This window comes from Doryrhamphus excisus, chromosome 1 (genome assembly GCF_030265055.1).
Source record: "Doryrhamphus excisus isolate RoL2022-K1 chromosome 1, RoL_Dexc_1.0, whole genome shotgun sequence".
NCBI classification, from domain to species: Eukaryota; Metazoa; Chordata; class Actinopteri; order Syngnathiformes; family Syngnathidae; genus Doryrhamphus; species Doryrhamphus excisus.
The window spans coordinates 24,089,564-24,112,468 of NC_080466.1; the positions used below are offsets into that span (position 1 = coordinate 24,089,564).

General features: G+C 46.9%; 1 protein-coding gene across 1 annotated transcript in view; it reads left to right on the forward strand.

The window, feature by feature from the left end:
- tspan4a (tetraspanin 4a) overlaps nt 1–22,905 on the forward strand; it is a 212,691-nt gene that overhangs the window by 45,590 nt on the left and 144,196 nt on the right. The gene's annotated exons all lie outside the window — the stretch shown is intronic.

The window sequence follows — 22,905 nt, forward strand, 5'->3', positions numbered from 1 at the left end:
ATGCTTTGTGGACTTGGAAAAGGCATTCCACCATGTCCCTCATGGCATCCTATGGGGGGTGCGCTGGGAGTACGGGATTGGTGGCACGCTACTATGGCCTTGTACAACCGGAGCAGGAGACTGGTCCGCATTGCCAGTAGGAAGTCAAGCCTGTTTCCGTTGAACGTTGGTCTCCGCCAAGGCTGCCCTTTGTCACCAATTATGTTCAGGATTTTCATGGACAGAATTTCTAGGAGCAGCCAAAGTGTTGAGGGAGTCCTATCATCTATTTGTGGACGATGTGGTCCTGATGGCCTCCTCAGGTTGCGACTTTCAGCGTTTACAGGGATGGTTTGCATCTGAGTGTGAAGCTTCTGGGATGAAGCTGTGGTGAAAAGAGAACTGAGCAGGAAGGCAAAGCTCTCAATTTACTGGTCGATTTATGTTCCCATCCTGGCCTACGGTCATGAGCTTTGGGTCGTTGCAGATACAAGCGGCTGAAATGACTTTCCTCCGTCAGGTAGATGAACTCACCCTAAGAGATGGGGTGCGGAGCTCAGTCAGTCAGTCTTTTTTTGGTAATGGTAATGGTAATGGTAATGGTTTTAATTCATTTGAACATGCATCAGATTCCAATTGAGTGCATCCCATAATCAGTTCCCAGTTCCACATGTCCAAAAGGAGTAGGAAGAAGCAAAGCTTATTAAATCCTACCCATCCATCTGGTACTTTTACAATCACTAACTGTTACATTTGTTCACTTCCTGCTTTCCTGCTTAAATAATGTACCTGGTACCTCGTAGGAGGTGATATGAGCATCCAATGCCATAATGGGTACCATAGTGCGTGTCAATATAGTGATATATATAGCACATCATGACTGGTTCAAGACTCTTCATCCTTGTATTTAGCAAACATCAACTGCTTGTATTGTTTCTTGAATTGGCTCATCGTTGTGCATTGTTTGATTTCCTTACTCAATCCATTCCATAGTTTGATTCCACATACTGAAATGCTATGGCTAGCATAACGTAGTCCTAGCATAGAAGTGTTTCAAATGTACTTCTTCCCTGAGATCATATTTCTCCTCTCTTGTACAGAAGTATTGGATGACATTTTTAGCTAATTGGTATTTAATATTAGTACTTATCAATTATACTTTATTACCAACTTATTATGAATGAGATGTGTTTTTTGCGGAAAATCTGCCTATTTTTGCAGAAAAAAAAATCACCACATTTGCAGGGCTATGAAAGCTCGATTGCGAATGTGTAGGAATCCAAGAGACAAGAGTCCTCTCGGGGTGGGTGTACACCCAATACTGATCGCCAGCCAATCGTAGGGTACATATGGAAAAAGAGCCATTCACACCCACATTCATACTTATACACATTCACGAGTCTCCAATGAACCTAACAATTTTGGAATGTGGAAGGAAGACAGAGTACCAGCAGAAAAAGAATATGTAAACTCCCCACAGAGATGCCCAACGGAGACATGAACCCAGTTTTTCCAGATCTCCTCCGGGATCCACTCTACTATGTCAAAAGGATGAATGATATACTGTTTATACAGGATACATAAGCCAGGTCCTTAACAATAAGCCACTTATTTCTTCTATCTTTGAATGCTGAATATAATTAGACGTGAAGTCATGAATCAAAATGCATGCCAGGCTTATTATTCTTTGCAACTAAAGCTGTTAAGTAAATGTTCTTGATGCGATATTTGTGCTTTTAATTTACAATTCATCAAGCAAGTAACAGGGACTACATTTACAAGAAGTACACATCCAACAGAAAAGGCTCTTTCTTTAGGTCTGCATCATCTTCAGTTAATCAAACTGAACAAACATAATGTAAGTTAACCTGCACTGCACCCACTCCAGAATCTTTTTTTGACTTGTTGATGACACACTTTACACACTATTAATGTGGGACGTGAATGGTTGTTTGGCTGCATGTGTCCTGTGATTGACTGGCGACCAGTCCAGGGTGTATGGACCCCCCTCCTCCCCTCAAAGTCAGCTGTTACCCCAAAAGCTGTAAAGAAAATTAAATAAAAAGAGAATGAGCAAAAAGAGATACACTATGTCTGGGTATTCCTTCTCAACTGGAACCTAATTACAAATCAAGCAAATGTGAGGAATGCTGTTCAAAATAAATTAAGTTTTCAAAGTAAGGAGAGAAAAAAAACAGCTCATCTTGTGAATATGAACTTCTGGATAATTTGGTTTGACTGCATTATTTGCTGCTTTTGTGGCTACGGATCGTTTGGTGGGAGAATCTTCCTCCACCCCAGCATTTTTTATGCAGTTTATCATCACTATATGCTGGATCCTATGCCAGCTGTCTTTGGGCGAGAGGCTGGGTACACCCTGGACTGTTCACCAGCCAATCACAGGGCACATATATAGACAAACAACCATTCACACTCACATTCATACCTATGGACAATTTGGAGTGGCCAATTAACCTAGCATGCATGTTTTGGGAATTATAGTATCAGCATACACAGTAGATGAAGAAGGATAAAGAGCGTATCCTTGACCACGTAAAGGTATCTGCTCCCTAATTCTGTCACCAATTAACCTCCCATGTTTTTGGAATGTGGGAGGAAACCTGCAATAAACCTACCCATGTATGGGGAGAACATACAGAGAACATACTAACTCCTTATTTGTAAAATCACAAATACTTCAACTTGATGATATAGTTCATCTTCAAACAGCTAAAATAATGCATAAGGCTAAAAATAAGCAATTAGCTAAAAATGTCCTCCAATACTTCTCTACAAGAGAGGAGAAATATGATCTCAGGGAAGAAGTACATTTGAAACACTTCTATGCTAGGACTACGTTATGCTAGCCATAGCATTTCAGTATGTGGAATCAAACTATGGAATGGATTGAGTAAGGAAATCAAACAATGCACAACGATGAGCCAATTCAAGAAACAATACAAGCAGTTGATGTTTGCTAAATACAAGGATGAAGAGTCTTGAACCAGTCATGATGTGCTATATATATCACTATATTGACACGCACTATGGTACCCATTATGGCATTGGATGCTCATATCACCTCCTACGAGGTACCAGGTACATTATAAAAAAATTAAAATTAAAATTAAAATAGAAAAAAAAACTTAAACTGTATTATGGAAAGCAGGAAGTGAACAAATGTAACAGTTACTGATTGTAAAAGTACCAGATGGAGGGGTAGGATTTATAAAGCTTTTGTTGTTGGCTGGCAGAGGGCCCACCCCATTGCATCTAAAATGAAGTACTTTTGGACACTTATGGACAGTTACTATGGTACACATAATGTCATTGTATGGTCATATCACCTCGTACTTCGGTACGGGACAAAAAATTTAAAAATTCAAAAAAATAAATAAAAACCTTAAACTGTATCAGGGAAAGCAGGAAGTGAACAAATGTAACAGTTAGTGATTGTAAAAGTACCAGATGGAGGGGTAGGATTTAATAAGCTTTGCTTCTTCCTACTCCTTTTGGACATGTGGAACTGGGAACTGATTATGGGATGCACTCAATTGGAATCTGATGCATGTTCAAATGAAATAAAACCATTACCATTACCATTACCATTACCATTACCATTTACATTACCATTACCATTACCATTACCAGTACCATTACCATTACCATTTACATTACCATTTACATTACCATTACCATTTACATTACCATTACCATTTACATTACCATTTACATTACCATTACCATTTACATTACCATTGACATTACCATTACCATTACCATTACCATTACCATTACCATTACCATTACCATTTACATTACCATTTACATTACCATTACCATTTACATTACCATTACCATTTACATTATCATTACCATTACCATTACCATTACCAACATGCAAACTCCACACAGAGATGCCCAATTGGAGATTCGAACCCAGGTCTCAACTCATACCTTTGTATTCTTCATTCATTTCCACTCCAATAACTTGAAGGTGTTTAACGCTGGCATTTCTTAAACGATGGCTTGCAGAGGGACGACACTTCATACCTGTTTTTTTTTTTTATATTACCCCTGGCCATCATGAGCTCCCCTAAATACCGACAGCCTAACAGCCTAACAACCTGATCCATGAACATGCTGCTTTTGTCTTTGGACTTAGTCATCTAAACCAAACATTAGAATTGAAAGCTTTGAGGTGAGTGTTGCTAAGATATAACACTTTGGTTTCTGTTGATGTGCCGACCATGGTCATTGTTAAAAATAAAGATGGACCTATGCTGGAGTGCGATTGCTCCATGCGGTCAAATAAAGACAGAGCAGGATGAGGGCAGTTTACAGCACCAGATGCATCTTAAAGTGCTCCCTCTTGGAGCTCTTATCGCTGTATAGAAGGTCTTACAATTTAATTGTTCCACACTGAAATCCAAGGGTAGTTTCCTGAACACTTACATCTTTTCATGGCTCATCCAATTGCGAAATAAACATCTGTAAAAGCCGCCATTAGTTTGTATAAGGGGCTGTTTCATGCGTCGGCAGACTGCCAGTAAGGAAGACACATTTCTCTGAGTTTCTAGGATATGACCGTCTGTTCGGAGAAAGAAATGTGTGCTAACTCCACAGGCAAAGGAAAAAAAACAGGCAAAGTGGCAACAAAAAGAAAACGCAACAAGAAAAAGGTTAACATAAACAAAACAGAAACTAGCCTTTGCTTACTCATTTACTTTTACTTTGTAAAGAGAGTGGGTGATGATGAAAGATGTTTGCTCACATCGTTTTCCTCCAATTGGGCATATTCTTACATAGCTTCTTCTGTTTTCATACGATACCGTAGCAATAAGAGTATTATGTATGGTTCTGAGCTGTGCTTCAGGGATTGGTCTATAGGGGGCAGTAGCATGAGCTCTATGAAAAGCTCCATGAAACATTTGCTACTCGTGCTACACGATAACGTGTTGTGAATGCTTAGTGTTTGGTTATAGCTAATCTGGTTAGCACCCTGCAACATTATTCTCTGCCTGGGTAGTGTAACAGTAAAAAGTAGTAGTCATCGTCGGTGCTCTTGAAGTCCGCCATGTTTAGTGACAGCAAATGCTCTTGCTATGCTGCTGTTGTTGACGGAGGTAGCGTTCATAGCAACGTGCTCTGTGACATCAATGCACCCAAAAAGGAAGTTTCAGTAATGCACATTTGGAAGTGGGCCCTGAAACAAGTTTGGGATGGCTCAAAACGCTCGGTTCCAAAAGGTGCGGTAGAACCATTCCTTTGTGATGTCACAGAAGGGCAAACTTCCTTATATGGTTCATAGTTAGGAAGCACTTTGGGCATGTGACCAATCACAGCGGAGTAGGCATGCCCGGAGCTGGGCCGTGGCTGGAATAGGTGCAGATTCTGCAAAATCTTTTTTGTGTAGGTTATTGTGTGTAGCTCCTCTATAGGAGTCCACAACTCAATACAAAGGGTTGCAAAATGAGTATCCCTTTAAAGGTAGAATGTTTTTTTTTTTATGTTCCACAGACAGATTCAGGTTTGTCTTCACAAATGTAAAGAATATGTCCATCCTGCAAACATTCTTGTGTACAAAAAAAGTCAAGTCATTTGATCTCACAGTTTTTCCAACGATGATACTTCAGGGAAATCAGGTTGTAATTCACTTCAGTATGATTCCTTCATATCTTAAAGAAATTGTTCTTGTTAATTTAGGCAAACATTTGCCAAAGACTAAAGCAAGTGTTTCACAGACAAGTTCACAGCAAGTTCAGCCAGCCCCCCAAGACCGACAAACATGCAATCATAACACCTAATAGCCTAATGATAGTCAAAGTAGGTCAGAGTCCATTGGCTGACACACTTTGGTCTAGACAGATACTTTATTCATCTCCAAGAGAAATTCACTTTTCCAGCAGCTCTGCATGTCATAATAGATGTAAAAATGAAACAAACAAGCCAGATAGGAGACATAAGAAAAATGAGAAAAATCTAATCTATAAAACAAGCACTGCTGCGTTGTTGCTTCTCTGTTGATGCACTTATATTTAATAATTTGTGGATTTGAAAGAAAACCCATGTCATTTACACCAGATTGGTGATGGTATATAAATATGTAGTAAGAAATGTCAGGATGTCAGCATAGTACATAAGAGCATTGAAGCGGACTGGCACACTGTGGTAAGCTGGAGTTGCAGAGGACATCGTTAGAGGCAATCTTCAACTTGCTTGAGTTGGTCTTCTATATTTTTCTATATTTGCTCTCAATCAGAAATCACTCCACACTCTTTATTGCTCTCTGGTTCTACCATATCTGACTTATTGTGTGGAAATATGGGCTAATAACTATAAAAGCAATCTTCACTGGCTAAATGTACTGCAAAAAAGGTCAGTAAGGATAATTCATAATGCCGCCTACAGAGAACATACTAACTCCTTATTTGTAAAATGACAAATACTTCAACTTGCTGATATAGTTCATCTTCAAACAGCTAAAATAATGCATAAGGCTAAAAATAAGCAATTAGCTAAAAATGTCATCCAATACTTCTCTACAAGAGAGGAGAAATATGATCTCAGGGAAGAAGTACATTTGAAACACTTCTATGCTAGGACTACGTTATGCTAGCCATAGCATTTCAGTATGTGGAATCAAACTATGGAATGGATTGAGTAAGGAAATCAAACAATGCACAACGATGAGCCAATTCAAGAAACAATACAAGCAGTTGATGTTTGCTAAATACAAGGATGAAGAGTCTTGAACCAGTCATGATGTGCTATATATATCACTATATTGACACGCACTATGGTACCCATTATGGCATTGGATGCTCACATCACCTCCTACGTTTGGTACGAGGTGCATTATTAAAAAAACAAACAAAAAAAAAAAACCTTAAACTGTATTATGGAAAGCAGGAAGTGAACAAATGTAACAGTTAGTGATTGTAAAAGTACCAGATGGAGGGGTAGGATTTAATAAGCTTTGCTTCTTCCTACTCCTTTTGGACATGTGGAACTGGGAACTGATTATGGGATGCACTCAATTGTAATCTGATGCATGTTCAAATGAAATTAAAACTGCAAGCAGTGATGAGCGGGCTCGAGCACCCCGACGCGGTCGGGGGTACGCGCGGGTCGGGGGTACACGCGGGTCGAGGGCGCGCGCGTGTTCGGACGGGCGCGCGGACGCACCGTACGAAAAACCGCAACGATGGGATAAGCGGTAAGGGAGTTACGGCACTCGCAATTTTCCGGCGACGCCGGCGGTGAGGCTGGTGCGCGGTCACGTCCCGTCCGGCGCCCCGAACCGCCATAAAAAAATTTGCGACGATCGGACCATGCGGTAGGTACTTGCGGCGGATATACGTTTCCGCCTGTGGGTGGCGCTATACAGTCTATGCGCCCACACGGTAACGGACCGGAGGGTACCCCGAACCACCAGAAAAAATTAGGTGCCGATCCGACCGTGCAGAAGGAAGTTACGGCTGATATACATTTCCACCAGTTGGTGGCGCTATAGCGTATGTACACACACTGTCATAGACCAAAGGGTAACCCGAACCACCAGAAAAAAATTCGGGCAGATCCGACCATGTGGGAGGAAGTTACGGCAGATATACATTTCCACCAGTTGGTGGCGCTATAGAGTCTATGGACACGATGATTCAAAGAGTGGAGGGTGACCCGACCGACCAAAAAAAATTTAGAGACGATCCGACCATGTGGAAGGAAGTTACGGCTATATACATTTCCACCAGTTGGTGGCGCTATAGAGTCTATGTATACACACAGTCATAGACCAGAGGGTACCCCGAACCACCAGAAAAAATTTGGGACCGATCCGACCATGTGGAAGGAAGTTACAGCTGATATACATATCCACCAGTTGGAGGCGCTATAGCGTATGTACACACACTGTCATAGACCAGAGGGTACCCCGAACCACCAGAAAAAAATTCGGGCAGATCCGACCATGTGGGAGAAAGTTACGGCAGATATAAATTTCCACCAGTTGGTGGTGCTATACAGTCTGTACACACACAGTCATAGACCAGAGGGTACCCCAAACCACCAGAAAAAATTTGGGGCCGATGCGACCATGTGGAAGGAAGTTACAGCTGATATACATTTCCACCAGTTGGTGGCGCTATAGTGTATGTACACACACAGTCATAGACCAGAGGGTACCCCAAACCACCAGAAAAAAATTTGGGCAGATCGGACCAAGTGGGAGGAAGTGACGGCAGATATACATTTTCACCAGTTGGTGGCGCTATAGAGTCTATGTACACACCCAGTCATAGACTGGAGGGTATCCCAAACCACCAGAAAAAATTTGGGGCAGATCCGACCATGTGGAAGGAAGTTACAGCTGATATACATTGCCACCAATAGGTGGTGCTATACAGTCTATGTACACACAGTATAACAGACCAGAGATTGACCCAACACACCAAAAAAAATTGCAAGACAATCTGGCCGCCGCCACCTAAAATGGCCGACTTCCTGTTGGTTTTTGAACAAGGGTTCTTGAGTCTTTTTTGTGCGTCCTGTCACGAGTGATGTCTCCTCCGAAAATCATGCCCATACGTGCAACGGGAGGCGAGGGATAATTATTTTAAAACTTGTAGGTGGCGCTAGTGAGTCCATTTGGCTTGGTTTCAAATGGGGGCCCCACCAGGGCCCTCAGGCCTGGAATCTGCCCCCCTTATGAGTTTTCAAGCACATGCGACCTTCTGCGGGCGAATGATGACCCTTTCTTTGTAAACGGCGAGGCCTGAGCATTCGCCGCCAGGCCACGCCCACCACGTGCGCTTTTCCTGCATCATGGTCCATCAACAGGCTTCACCAGGCTGTCAGGCAGTGACCTTGTGACCTCGGTGTTCATCTGATGAATCTCCTGCCAGAAAAGGCCTCATGTAGATGACACGCCTTTAGCCTGTCGCCAATAGGTGGCGCTGCGACGAAATCAGGAAGTGACCTACGGGGACCTTCGGGGCGGGGCCATGATCACATGTACCAAGTATGATGAAGATCTGACCATGTGGAGGCAAGTTATTCACGTCTACAGTTACGCTCAGCGTGCAAGGCCCGGGCAGATGAAAAAGGGCAAAATTTGGGGGCGTGCCACGCCCACATCGTACGGAATATCCCAAAATCCTTCGCAATTTAACGTCGGCCAGCCGTCTAGTGTCCGTTGATGCAACAACGGACTCATTCGGTTAAACCCCCTAGGAGGAGTTCGTCGAGATACGACCCCAACTTCTGGCCCGAAAAAGGCCGGCGCCATCCAAAATGGCCGACTTCCTGTTCGTTTTACAATATGGGTTCTTGAGACTTTTTGGTCCGTCCTGTCACGATAGACGTCTCCACAAAGTTTCGTGACGATAGGTGAAACTGGTGTCGGGGGCCAATTTTTTCAAAAATAAAAGGTGGCGCTAGAGAGTCAATTTTGGAACATTGTTTTCGGGACCCCCACCAGATCGAAATTTTCGGCAGACCTGACGCGCTTGCAAAATTTGGTGAGTTTTCGGGCATGTTCAGGCCCTCAAAATGGCCGTCGAATAATAATAATAATAATAATTAAAACTGCAAGCAGTGATGAGCGGGCTCGAGCACCCCGACGCGGTCGGGGGTACGCGCGGGTCGGGGGTACGCGCGGGTCGGGGGCGCGCGCGTGTCCGGACGGGCGCGCGGACGCGCCGTACGAAAAACCGCGGCGATGGGATAAGCGGTAAGGGAGTTACGGCACTTGCAATTTTCCGCCAGGAGGGGGCGACGCCGGCGGCGAGGCGGGTGCGCGGTCACGTCCCGTCCGACGCCACGAACAGCCATAAAAAAATTCCCGACGATCGGACCGTGCGGTAGGTACTTGCGGCGGATATACATTTCCGCCTGTGGGTGGCGCTATACAGTCTATGCGCCCACACGGTAACGGACCGGAGGGTACCCCGAACCACCAGAAAAAATTAGGTGCCGATCCGACCGTGCGGAAGGAAGTTACGGCAGATATACATTTCCACCAGTTGGTGGCGCTATAGCGTATGTACACACACTGTCATAGACCAGAGGGTACCTCGAACCACCGGAAAAAAATTCGGGCCGATCCGACCATGTGGGAGGAAGTTAGGGCAGATATACATTTTCACCAGTTGGTGGCGCTATAGAGTCTATGTACACACACAGTCATAGACCAGAGGGTACCCCAAACCACCAGAAAAAATTTGGGGCCGATACGACCATGTGCAAGGAAGTTACAGCTGATATACATTTCTACCAGTTGGTGGCGCTATAGCGTATGTACACACACTATCATAGACCAGAGGGTACCCCGAACCACCGGAAAAAAATTCGGGCAGATCCGACCATGTGGGAGGAAGTTACGGCAGATATACATTTCCACCAGTTGGTGGCGCTATAGAGTCTATTGACACGCAGATTCAAAGAGTGGAGGGTGACCCGACTGACCAAAAAAATTTTAGAGACGATCAGACCATGTGGAAGGAAGTTACAGCTATATACATTTCCACCAGTTGGTGGCGCTATAGAGTCTATGTACACACACAGTCATAGACCAGAGGGTACCCCAAACCACCAGAAAAAATTCGGGGCCGATCCGACCATGTGGAAGGAAGTTACAGCTGATATACATTTCCACCAATTGGTGGCGCTATACAGTCTATGTACACACAGTATAACAGACCAGAGATTGACCCAACACACCAAAAAAAAATTCAAGACAATCTGACCATGAATCAGGAAGTTACGGCATATATACATTTCCACCAGTTGGTGGCGCTGTGTTTTGAACATGGGTTCTGGAGCGTTAGGTGCGTCCTGTCATGATAGACGTCTCCACCGAAAATCATAGTGATATGTGCAACGGGTGGCGAGGGATAATGAATTGAAACTTCTAGGTGGCGCTAGTGTGTCAATTTAGATTGGTGTCACATGGGAGCACCACCAGGGCGCTCAGGCCTGGATTCTGACCTTACGTGTAAGATTTCAGCAGCCTGTGACCTTCTGCGGGCAAAATATGAGCCTTCGATGGTCAATGGCGAAGGCTGACCATTCGCCGTGGCCACGCCCACCACATGTGCTTTACACACATCACAGTCCATCAACTGACATCATCAGTCTGTCAGTCAAACTGTGTATTGACTTTGATGTACATTGCTTCAAGGCAAGGCCAGACACCAGGCAGGGCCAGATAAGGTAAAAGTTAAGGTTAAAGTAAAGGTTTGGTGGCGTGCCACGCCCACATCCTAAGTAGCAGCCCAAAATCCTTCGCAATTTAACGTGGGCCATCCGTCTAGTGTCCGTTGATGCTACAACGGACTCATTCGGTCAAACCCCCTAGGAGGAGTTCGTCGAGATACGAACCCTACATCCTCCCCCTAATGGCCGCCGCCACCTAAAATGGCGGACTTCCTGTTGGTTTTTGAACATGGGTTCTTGAGACTTTTTTGTGCGTCCTGTCACGAGTGATGTCTCCTCCGAAAATCATGCCCATACGTGCAACGGGAGGCGAGGGATAATTATTTTAAAACTTGTAGGTGGCGCTAGTGAGTCAATTTGGCTTGGTTTCAAATGGGGGCCCCACCAGGGCCCTCAGGCTTGGAATCTGCCCCCCCTTATGAGTTTTCAAGCACATGCGACCTTCTGCGGGCGAATGATGACCCTTTCTTTGTAAACGGCGAGGCCTGAGCATTCGCCGCCAGGCCACGCCCACCACGTGCGCTTTTCCTGCATCATGGTCCATCAACAGGCTTCACCAGGCTGTCAGGCAGTGACCTTGTGACCTCGGTGTTCATCTGATGAATCTCCTGCCAGAAAAGGCCTCATGTAGATGACACGCCTTTAGCCTGTCGCCAATAGGTGGCGCTGCGACGAAATCAGGAAGTGACCTACGGGGACCTTCGGGGCGGGGCCATGATCACATGTACCAAGTATGATGAAGATCTGACCATGTGGAGGCAAGTTATTCACGTCTACAGTTACGCTCAGCGTGCTAGGCCCGGACAGATGAAAAAGGGCAAAATTTGGGGGCGTGCCACGCCCACATCGTATGGAATATCCCAAAATCCTTCGCAATTTAACGTCGGCCATCCGTCTAGTGTCCGTTGATGCAACAACGGACTCATTCGGTCAAACCCCCTAGGAGGAGTTCGTCGAGATACGACCCCAACTTCTGGCCCGAAAAAGGCCGGCGCCATCCAAAATGGCCGACTTCCTGTTCGTTTTCCAATATGGGTTCTTGAGACTTTTTAGTCCGTCCTGTCACGATAGACGTCTCCACCAAGTTTCGTGACGATAGGTGAAACTGGTGTCGGGGGCCAATTTTTTTTAAATTTCAAGGTGGCGCTAGAGAGCCAATTTTGGAACATTATATTTGAAACCCATAAAATATCAAATTTTTCGCCAGACCTGATGCGCTCAGCAAATTTGGTGAGTTTTCGGGCATGTTCAGGCCCTCAAAATGGCCGTCCTTTTGTCAGAATAATAATAATAATTAAAACTGCAAGCAGTGATGAGCGGGCTCGAGCACCCCGACGCGGTCGGGGGTACGCGCGGGTCGGGGGTACGCGCGGGTCGGGGGCGCGGACGCGCCGTACGAAAAACCGCAACGATGGGATAAGCGGTAAGGGAGTTACGGCACTTGCAATTTTCCGCCAGGAGGGGGCGACGCCGGCGGCGAGGCGGGTGCGCGGTCACGTCCCGTCCGGCGCCCCGAACCGCCATGAAAAAATTTGCGACCATCGGACCGTGCGGTAGGTACTTGCGGCGGATATACGTTTCCGCCTGTGGGTGGCGCTATACAGTCTATGCGCCCACACGGTAACGGACCGGAGGGTACCCCGAACCGCCAGAAAAAATTGGGTGCGGATCCGACCGTGCGGAAGGAAGTTACGGCTGATATACATTTCCACCAGTTGGTGGCGCTATAGCGTATGTACACACACTGTCATAGACCAGAGGGTACCCCGAACCGCCAGAAAAAAATTCGGGCAGATCCGACCATGTGGGAGGAACTTACGGCAGATATACATTTTCACCAGTTGGTGGCGCTATAGAGTCTATGGACACGCAGATTCAAAGAGTGGAGGGTGACCCGACCGACCAAAAAAAAATTTAGAGACGATCCAACCATGTGGAAGGAAGTTACGGCTATATACATTTCCACCAGTTGGTGGCGCTATAGTGTATGTACACACACTGTCATAGACCAGAGGGTACCCCGAACCACCAGAAAAAAATTCGGGCAGATCCGACCATGTGGGAGAAAGTTACGGCAGATATACATTTCCACCAGTTGGTGGCGCTATACAGTCTATGTACACACACAGTCATAGACCAGAGGGTACCCCAAACCACCAGAAAAAATTTGGGGCCGATGCGACCATGTGGAAGGAAGTTACAGCTGATATACATTTCCACCAGTTGGTGGCGCTATAGTGTATGCACACACACTGTCATAGACCAGAGGGTACCCCGAACCACCAGAAAAAAATTTGGGCAGATCAGACCAAGTGGGAGGAAGTTACGGCAGATATACATTTTCACCAGTTGGTGGCGCTATAGTGTCTATGTACACACACAGTCATAGACCGGAGGGTACCCCAAACCACCAGAAAAAATTTGGGGCAGATCCGACCATGTAGAAGGAAGTTACAGCTGATATACATTTCCACCAGTTGGTGGCGCTATAGTGTATGTACACACACAGTCATAGACCAGAGGGTACCCCAAACCACCAGAAAAAAATTTGGGCAGATCGGACCAAGTGGAAGGAAGTTACAGGTGATATACATTTCCACCAGTTGGTGGCGCTAAACAGTCTATGTACACACAGTATAACAGACCAGGGCCCCGTTTCACGAAGCAGGTTTAGTGAAAACTCGGAGTATGTTAACCCTGAAATGAGGGAAACTCTGAGTTTTCCGTTTCAAAAAGGGAGGTAAGTCAAACCAGAGACAGAGGAGTAACTCCAGCCTGTTTCACAGAGAGAGGTAACTTAACCTCGGTGTCAGTTACTATGGCAACAGACTCTGTGAACATAACCTGGTCGGGACCAGGTTTTCTTCAATGAACCTCGAGTTTCTTTCTGTCTCCGGTGTGATTCATTCATTGTCGCGCGTGTTTAAAGCCAGTTTGGTCGTTTTTCATAATCACCATCACCAACAGCAGTAAAATAAACAGAAAGACAAAAAAAATTCATTTGGTCTTCTTTGTTTCCTACAAATAAGAAAAAAAATGGTTTCTTACTTTTTAATTGTTACAATCATCAACACAATTCACCTATGACCATGCACCCACCTCTAACTTGTGTTTTAATAATTCAATTTCCAGATCCGTTTTAGTTATCTGGCGGTCCAGCAGCACCATTTCTTTTTCTGTTTTTTGTACTGTTTTTAATAAACGCACTTTGTAGATTTCTTTTAGTGGTAGCTGGGAACACATAAGGATGACATTATACAGTTGCACATGAATTCCACTGGCTGAGTAGAAGTTAGATGTTGCTTTTCATATGTCTGATTTAACTGTATACAGGCGAGGACATGTATGTGTGTGAAAACAATATTATGTTGGAGATAATGCACACTGAAACAGCCGCTGAATGATATTTAGTGGTAAACATGATTAAAAAGAGGCACCCTGACTGTTATGCTGAGGGCTTACCTGTTTGAACAATGTTTTTATATTTCATCTTCAACTGCTTCCACGTTCTTTTTTCGCCGGTGGGATTACATCTAAGTGACATAAATTGTAGCTGTAACACCATTCTACTTGTTTGCATCTGTAGCCTAATATTATTGTGATTGCATAAATGTATATAATAAATGTAAACTTACGCATTGACTCGAGCATTAACTCTCCCACGCCGACTCGCGTTCTTTCGCTGCTGCAGCCGTGTTGCTTTTCTTTTTAAAAACGCTTTCAATGTTGCTTTTCTTTTTAAAAACGCTTTCAAATTCGCCGTATGACCGCATTAATATATCCAGTTCCAGAGGACTGAAATATGACGATCTTTTCTTATCACTCGTTACCATGGTGAATCGAGGGAACGGGGCTCCATTGATCAGGGCTTTTTAAAGTCGTGGTGCACGCGCTTAACTCAGAGTGAACAAACTCTGTGTTGATTGAACCAATTGAAATCACCTGTTCTGAAACCCGTAAGTCAGAGTTTCCTGTCTCAGAGTAGATCAACTCAGAGTTCAGGGTTAGACTCCAGAGTTGGTTGAACCTGCTTCGTGAAACGGGGCCCAGAGATTGACCCGACACACCAAAAAAAATTTCAAGACAATCTGACCATGAATCAGGAAGTTACGGCAGATATACATTTCCACCAGTTGGTGGCGCTATAGAGTCTATATACACACACAGTCACAGACTGGAGGGTGACCGAACCCACCCAAAAAAAATTGGAGACGATCCGACCATGTATAAGGAAGTTACGGCAGATATACATTTCCACCAGTTGGTGGCGCTGTGTTTTGAACATGGGTTCTGGAGCGTTAGGTGCGTCCTGTCATGATAGACGTCTCCACCGAAAATCATAGTGATACGTGCCACGGGTGGCGAGGGATAATGAATTGAAACTTCTAGGTGGCGCTAGTGTGTCAATTTAGATTGGTGTCACATGGGAGCACCACCAGGGCGCTCAGGCCTGGATTCTGACCTTACGTGTAAGATTTCAGCAGCCTGTGACCTTCTGCGGGCAAAATATGAGCCTTCGATGGTCAATGGCGAAGGCTGACCATTCGCCGTGGCCACGCCCACCACATGTGCTTTACACACATCATAGTCCATCCACTGACATCATCAGTCTGTCAGTCAAACTCTGTATTGTCTTTGATGTACATTGCTTCAAGGCAAGGCCAGACACCAGGCAGGGCCAGATAAGGTAAAAGTTAAGGTTAAAGTAAAAGTTTGGTGGCGTGCCACGCCCACATCCTAAGTAGCAGCCCAAAATCCTTCGCAATTTAACGTGGGCCATCCGTCTAGTGTCCGTTGATGCTACAACGGACTCATTCGGTCAAAACCCCTAGGAGGAGTTCGTCGAGATACGACCCCTACATCCTCACCCAAATGGCCGCCGCCACCTAAAATGGCCGACTTCCTGTTGGTTTTAGAACATGGGTTCTTGAGACTTTTTTGTGCGTCCTGTCACGAGTGATGTCTCCTCCGAAAATCATCCCTATACGTGCAACGGGAGGCGAGGGATAATTATTTTAAAACTTGTAGGTGGCGCTAGTGAGTCAATTTGGCTTGGTTTCAAATGGGGGCCCCACCAGGGCCCTTAGGCCTGGAATCTGCCCCCCCTTATGAGTTTTCAAGCACATGCGACCTTCTGCGGGCGAATGATGACCCTTTCTTTGTAAACGCCGAGGCCTGAGCATTCGCCGCCAGGCCACGCCCACCACGTGCGCTTTTCCTGCATCATGGTCCATCAACAGGCTTCACCAGGCTGTCAGGCAGTGACCTTGTGACCTCGGTGTTGATCTGATGAATCTCCTGCCAGAAAAGGCCTCATGTAGATGACACGCCTTTAGCCTGTCGCCGATAGGTGGCGCTGCGACGAAATCAGGAAGTGACCTACGGGGACGTTCGGGGCGGGGCCATGATCACATGTACCAAGTATGATGAAGATCTGACCACGTGGAGCCAAGTTATTCACGTCTACAGTTACGCTCAGCGTGCAAGGCCCGGACAGATGAAAAAGGGCAAAATTTGAGGGCGTGCCACGCCCACATCGTATGGAATATCCCAAAATCCTTCGCAATTTAACGTCGGCCGTCCGTCTAGTGTCCGTTGATGCTACAACGGAGTCATTCGGTCAAACCCCCTAGGAGGAGTTCGTCGAGATACGACCCCAACTTCTGGCCCGAAAAAGGCCGGCGCCATCCAAAATGGCCGACTTCCTGTTCGTTTTCCAATATGGGTTCTTGAGACTTTTTGGTCCGTCCTGTCACGATAGACGTCTCCACCAAGTTTCGTGACGATCGGTGAAAGTGGTGGCGGGGGCTAATTTTTTTTAAAATTCAAGGTGGCGCTAGAGAGCCAATTTTGGGACATTATATTTGAAACCCATAAAATATCAAATTTTTCGCCAGACCTGATGCGCTCGCCAAATTTGGTGAGTTTTCGGGCATGTTCAGGCCCTCAAAAAGGCCGTCATTTCGTCAGAATAATAATAATAATAATAAACATTACGATTACAATAGGGCTTTCGCACTGGTCAGTGCTCGAGCCCTAATTAAAACTGCAAGCAGTGATGAGTGGGCTCGAGCACCCCGACGCGGTCGGGGGTACGCGCGGGTCGGGGGTACACGCGGGTCGGGGGCGCGCGCGTGTCCGGACGGGCGCGCGAACGCGCCGTACGAAAAACCGCGGCGATGGGATAAGCGCTAAGGGAGTTACGGCACTTGCAATTTTCCACCAGGAGTGGGCGACGCCGGCGGCGAGGCGGGTGCGCGGTCACGTCCCGTCCGACGCCCCGAACCGCCATAAAAAAATTTGCGACGATCGGACCGTGCGGTAGGTACTTGCGGCGGATATACGTTTCTGCCTGTGGGTGGCGCTATACAGTCTATGCGCCCACACGGTAACGGACCGGAGGGTACCCCGAACCACCAGAAAAAATTAGGTGCCGATCCGACCGAGCGGAAGGAAGTTACGGCTGATATACATTTCCACCAGTTGGTGGCGCTATAGCGTATGTACACACACTGTCATAGACCAGAGGGTACCCCGAACCACCGGAAAAAAATTCGGGCAGATCCGACCATGTGGGAGGAAGTTACGGCAGATATACATTTCCACCAGTTGGTGGCGCTATAGAGTCTATGGACACGCAGATTCAAAGAGTGGAGGGTGACCCGACCGACCAAAAAAAATTTAGAGACGATCCGACCATGTGGAAGGAAGTTACGGCTATATACATTTCCACCAGTTGGTGGCGCTATAGAGTCTATGTATACACACAGTCATAGACCAGAGGGTACCCCGAACCACCAGAAAAAATTTGGGACCGATCCGACCATGTGGAAGGAAGTTACAGCTGATATACATATCCACCAGTTGGAGGCGCTATAGCGTATGTACACACACTGTCATAGACCAGAGGGTACCCCGAACCACCAGAAAAAATTTGGGGCCGATGCGACCATGTGGAAGGAAGTTACAGCTGATATACATTTCCACCAGTTGGTGGCGCTATAGTGTATGTACACACACAGTCATAGACCAGAGGGTACCCCAAACCACCAGAAAAAAATTTGGGCAGATCGGACCAAGTGGGAGGAAGTGACGGCAGATATACATTTCCACCAGTTGGTGGCGCTATAAAGTCTATGTACACACAGTATAACATACCAGAGATTGACCCAACACACCAAAAAAAAATTCAAGACAATCTGACCATGAATCAGGAAGTTACAGCAGATATACATTTCCACCAGTTGGTGGCGCTATAGAATCTATATACACACACAGTCACAGACTGGAGAGTGACCGAACCCACCCAAAAAAATTTGGAGACGATCCGACCATGTGGAAGGAAGTAACAGGTGATATACATTTCCACCAGTTGGTGGCGCTATACAGTCTATGTACACACAGTATAACAGACCAGAGATTGACCCAACACACCCAAAAAAATTTCAAGACAATCTGACCATGAATCAGGAAGTTACGGCAGATATACATTTCCACCAGTTGGTGGCGCTGTGTTTTGAACATGGGTTCTGGAGCGTTAGGTGCGTCCTGTCATGATAGACGTCTCCACCGAAAATCATAGTGATACGTGCAACGGGTGGCGAGGGATAATGAATTGAAACTTCTAGGTGGCGCTAGTGTGTCAATTTGGATTGGTGTCACATGGGAGGACCACCAGGGCGCTCAGGCCTGGATTCTGACCTTACGTGTAAGATTTCAGCAGCCTGTGACCTTCTGCGGGCAAAATATCAGCCTTCGATGGTCAATGGCGAAGGCTGACCATTCGCCGTGGCCACGCCCACCACATGTGCTTTACACACATCACAGTCCATCAACTGACATCATCAGTCTGTCAGTCAAACTGTGTATTGACTTTGATGTACATTGCTTCAAGGCAAGGCCAGACACCAGGCAGGGCCAGATAAGGTAAAAGTTAAGGTTAAAGTAAAAGTTTGGTGGCGTGCCACGCCCACATCCTAAGTAGCAGCCCAAAATCCTTCGCAATTTAACGTGGGCCATCCGTCTAGTGTCTGTTGATGCTACAACGGACTCATTCGGTCAAACCCCCTAGGAGGAGTTCGTCGAGATACGACCCCTACATCCTCCCCCAAATGGCCGCCGCCACCTAAAATGGCCGACTTCCTGTTGGTTTTTGAACATGGGTTCTTGAGACTTTTTTGTGCGTCCTGTCACGAGTGATGTCTCCTCCGAAAATCATGCCCATACGTGCAACGGGAGGCGAGGGATAATTATTTTAAAACTTGTAGGTGGCGCTAGTGAGTCAATTTGGCTTGGTTTCAAATGGGGGCCCCACCAGGGCCCTCGGGCCTGGAATCTGCCCCCCCTTATGAGTTTTCAAGCACATGCGATCTTCTGCGGGCGAATGATGACCCTTTCTTTGTAAACAGCGAGGCCTGAGCATTCGCCGCCAGGCCACGCCCACCACGTGCGCTTTTCCTGCATCATGGTCCATCAACAGGCTTCACCAGGCTGTCAGGCAGTGACCTTGTGACCTCGGTGTTCATCTGATGAATCTCCTGCCAGAAAAGGCCTCATGTAGATGACACGCCTTTAGCCTGTCGCCAATAGGTGGCGCTGCGACGAAATCAGGAAGTGACCTACGGGGACCTTCGGGGCGGGGCCATGATCACATGTACCAAGTATGATGAAGATCTGACCACGTGGAGCCAAGTTATTCACGTCTACAGTTACGCTCAGCGTGCAAGGCCCGGACAGATGAAAAAGGGCAAAATTTGGGGGCGTGCCACGCCCACATCGTACGGAATATCCCAAAATCCTTCGCAATTTAACGTCGGCCATCCGTCTAGTGTCCGTTGATGCAACAACGGACTCATTCGGTCAAACCCCCTAGGAGGAGTTCGTCGAGATACGACCCCAACTTCTGGCCCGAAAAAGGCCGCCGCCATCCAAAATGGCCGACTTCCTGTTCGTTTTACAATATGGGTTCTTGAGACTTTTTGGTCCGTCCTGTCACAATAGACGTCTCCGCCAAGTTTCGTGACGATAGGTTAAACTGGTGGCGGGGGCCAATTTTTTCCAAATTAAAAGGTGGCGCTAGAGAGCCAAATTTGGAACAAGATATTTGGGACCCCTAAAATATCAAATTTTTCGCCAGACCTGACGCGCCTGCAAAAATTGGTGAGTTTTGGGGCATGTTAAGGCCCCCAAAAAGGCGATCATTTCGGGAGAATAATAATAATAATAATTAAAACTGCAAGCAGTGATGAGCGGGCTCGAGCACCCCGACGCGGTCGGGGTTACGCGCGGGTCGGAAGTACGCGCGGGTCGGGGGCGCGCGCGTGTCCGGACGGGCGCGCGGACGCGCCGTACGAAAAACCGCGGCGATCGGATAAGCGGTAAGGGAGTTACGGCACTTGCAATTTTCCGCCAGGAGGGGGCGACGCCGGCGGCGAGGCGGGTGCGTGGTCACGTCCCGGCCGGCGCCCCGAACCGCCATAAAAAAATTTGCGACGATCGGACCGTGCGGTAGGTACTTGCGGCGGATATACGTTTCCGCCTGTGGGTGGCGCTATACAGTCTATGCGCCCACACGGTAAAGGACCGGAGGGTATCCCGAACCACCAGAAAAAATTAGGTGCCGATCCAACCGTGCAGAAGGAAGTTACGGCTGATATACATTTCCACCAGTTGGTGGCGCTATAGCGTATGTACACACACTGTCATAGACCAGAGGGTACCCCGAACCACCAGAAAAAAATTCGGGCAGATCCGACCATGTGGGAGGAAGTTACAGCTGTTATACATTTCCACCAGTTGGAGGCGCTATAGCGTATGTACACACTGTCATAGACCAGAGGGTACTCCGAACCACCAGAAAAAAATTCGGGCAGATCCAACCATGTGGGAGAAAGTTACGGCAGATATACATTTCCACCAGTTGGTGGCGCTATACAGTCTATGTACACACACAGTCATAGACCAGAGGGTACCCCAAACCACCAGAAAAATTTTGGGGCCGATGCGACCATGTGGAAGGAAGTTACAGCTGATATACATTTCCACCAGTTGGTGGCGCTATAGTGTATGTACACACACTGTCATAGAGCAGAGGGTACCCCAAACCACCAGAAAAAAATTCGGGCAGATCGGACCAAGTGGGATGAAGTTACGGCAGATATACATTTTCACCAGTTGGTGGCGCTATCGAGTCTATGTACACACACAGTCATAGACCGCAGGGTACCCTAAACCACCAGAAAAAAATTGGGGCAGATCCGACCATGTGGAAGGAAGTTACAGCAGATATACTTTTCCACCAGTTGGTGGCGCTGTGTTTTCAACATGGGTTCTGGAGCGTTAGGTGCGTCCTGTCATGATAGACGTCTCCACCGAAAATCATAGTGATACGTGCAACGGGTGGCGAGGGATAATGAATTGAAACTTCTAGGTGGCGCTAGTGTGTCAATTTAGATTGGTGTCACATGGGAGCACCACCAGGGCGCTCAGGCCTGGATTCTGACCTTACGTGTAAGATTTCAGCAGCCTGTGACCTTCTGCGGGCAAAATATGAGCCTTCGATGGTCAATGGCGAAGGCTGACCATTCGCCGTGGCCACGCCCACCACATGTGCTTTACACACATCATAGTCCATCGAATGACATCATCAGTCTGTCAGTCAAACTGTGTATTGACTTTGATGTACATTGCTTCAAGGCAAGGCCAGACACCAGGCAGGGCCAGATAAGGTAAAAGTTAAGGTTAAAGTAAAAGTTTGGTGGCGTGCCACGCCCACATCCTAAGTAGCAGCCCAAAATCCTTCGCAATTTAACGTGGGCCGTCCGTCTAGTGTCTGTTGATGCTACAACGGACTCATTCGGTCAAACCCCCTAGGAGGAGTTCGTCGAGATACGACCCCTACATCCTCCCCCAAATGGCCGCCGCCACCTAAAATGGCGGACTTCCTGTTGGTTTTTGAACATGGGCTCTTGAGACTTTTTTGTGCGTCCTGTCACGAGTGATGTCTCCTCCGAAAATCATGCCCATACGTGCAACGGGAGGCGAGGGATAATTATTTTAAAACTTGTAGGTGGCGCTAGTGAGTCAATTTGGCTTGGTTTCAAATGGGGGCCCCACCAGGGCCCTCAGGCTTGGAATCTGCCCCCCCTTATGAGTTTTCAAGCACATGCGACCTTCTGCGGGCGAATGATGACCCTTTCTTTGTAAACGGCGAGGCCTGAGCATTCGCCGCCAGGCCACGCCCACCACGTGCGCTTTTCCTGCATCATGGTCCATCAACAGGCTTCACCAGGCTGTCAGGCAGTGACCTTGTGACCTCGGTGTTCATCTGATGAATCTCCTGCCAGAAAAGGCCTCATGTAGATGACACGCCTTTAGCCTGTCGCCAATAGGTGGCGCTGCGACGAAATCAGGAAGTGACCTACGGGGACCTTCGGGGCGGGGCCATGATCACATGTACCAAGTATGATGAAGATCTGACCACGTGGAGGCAAGTTATTCACGTCTACAGTTACGCTCAGCGTGCAAGGCCCGGGCAGATGAAAAAGGGCAAAATTTGAGGGCGTGCCACGCCCACATCGTACGGAATGTCCCAAAATCCTTCGCAATTTAACGTCGGCCATCCGTCTAGTGTCCGTTGAAGCAACAACGGACTCATTCGGTCAAACCCCCTAGGAGGAGTTCGTCGAGATACGACCCCAACTTCTGGCCCGA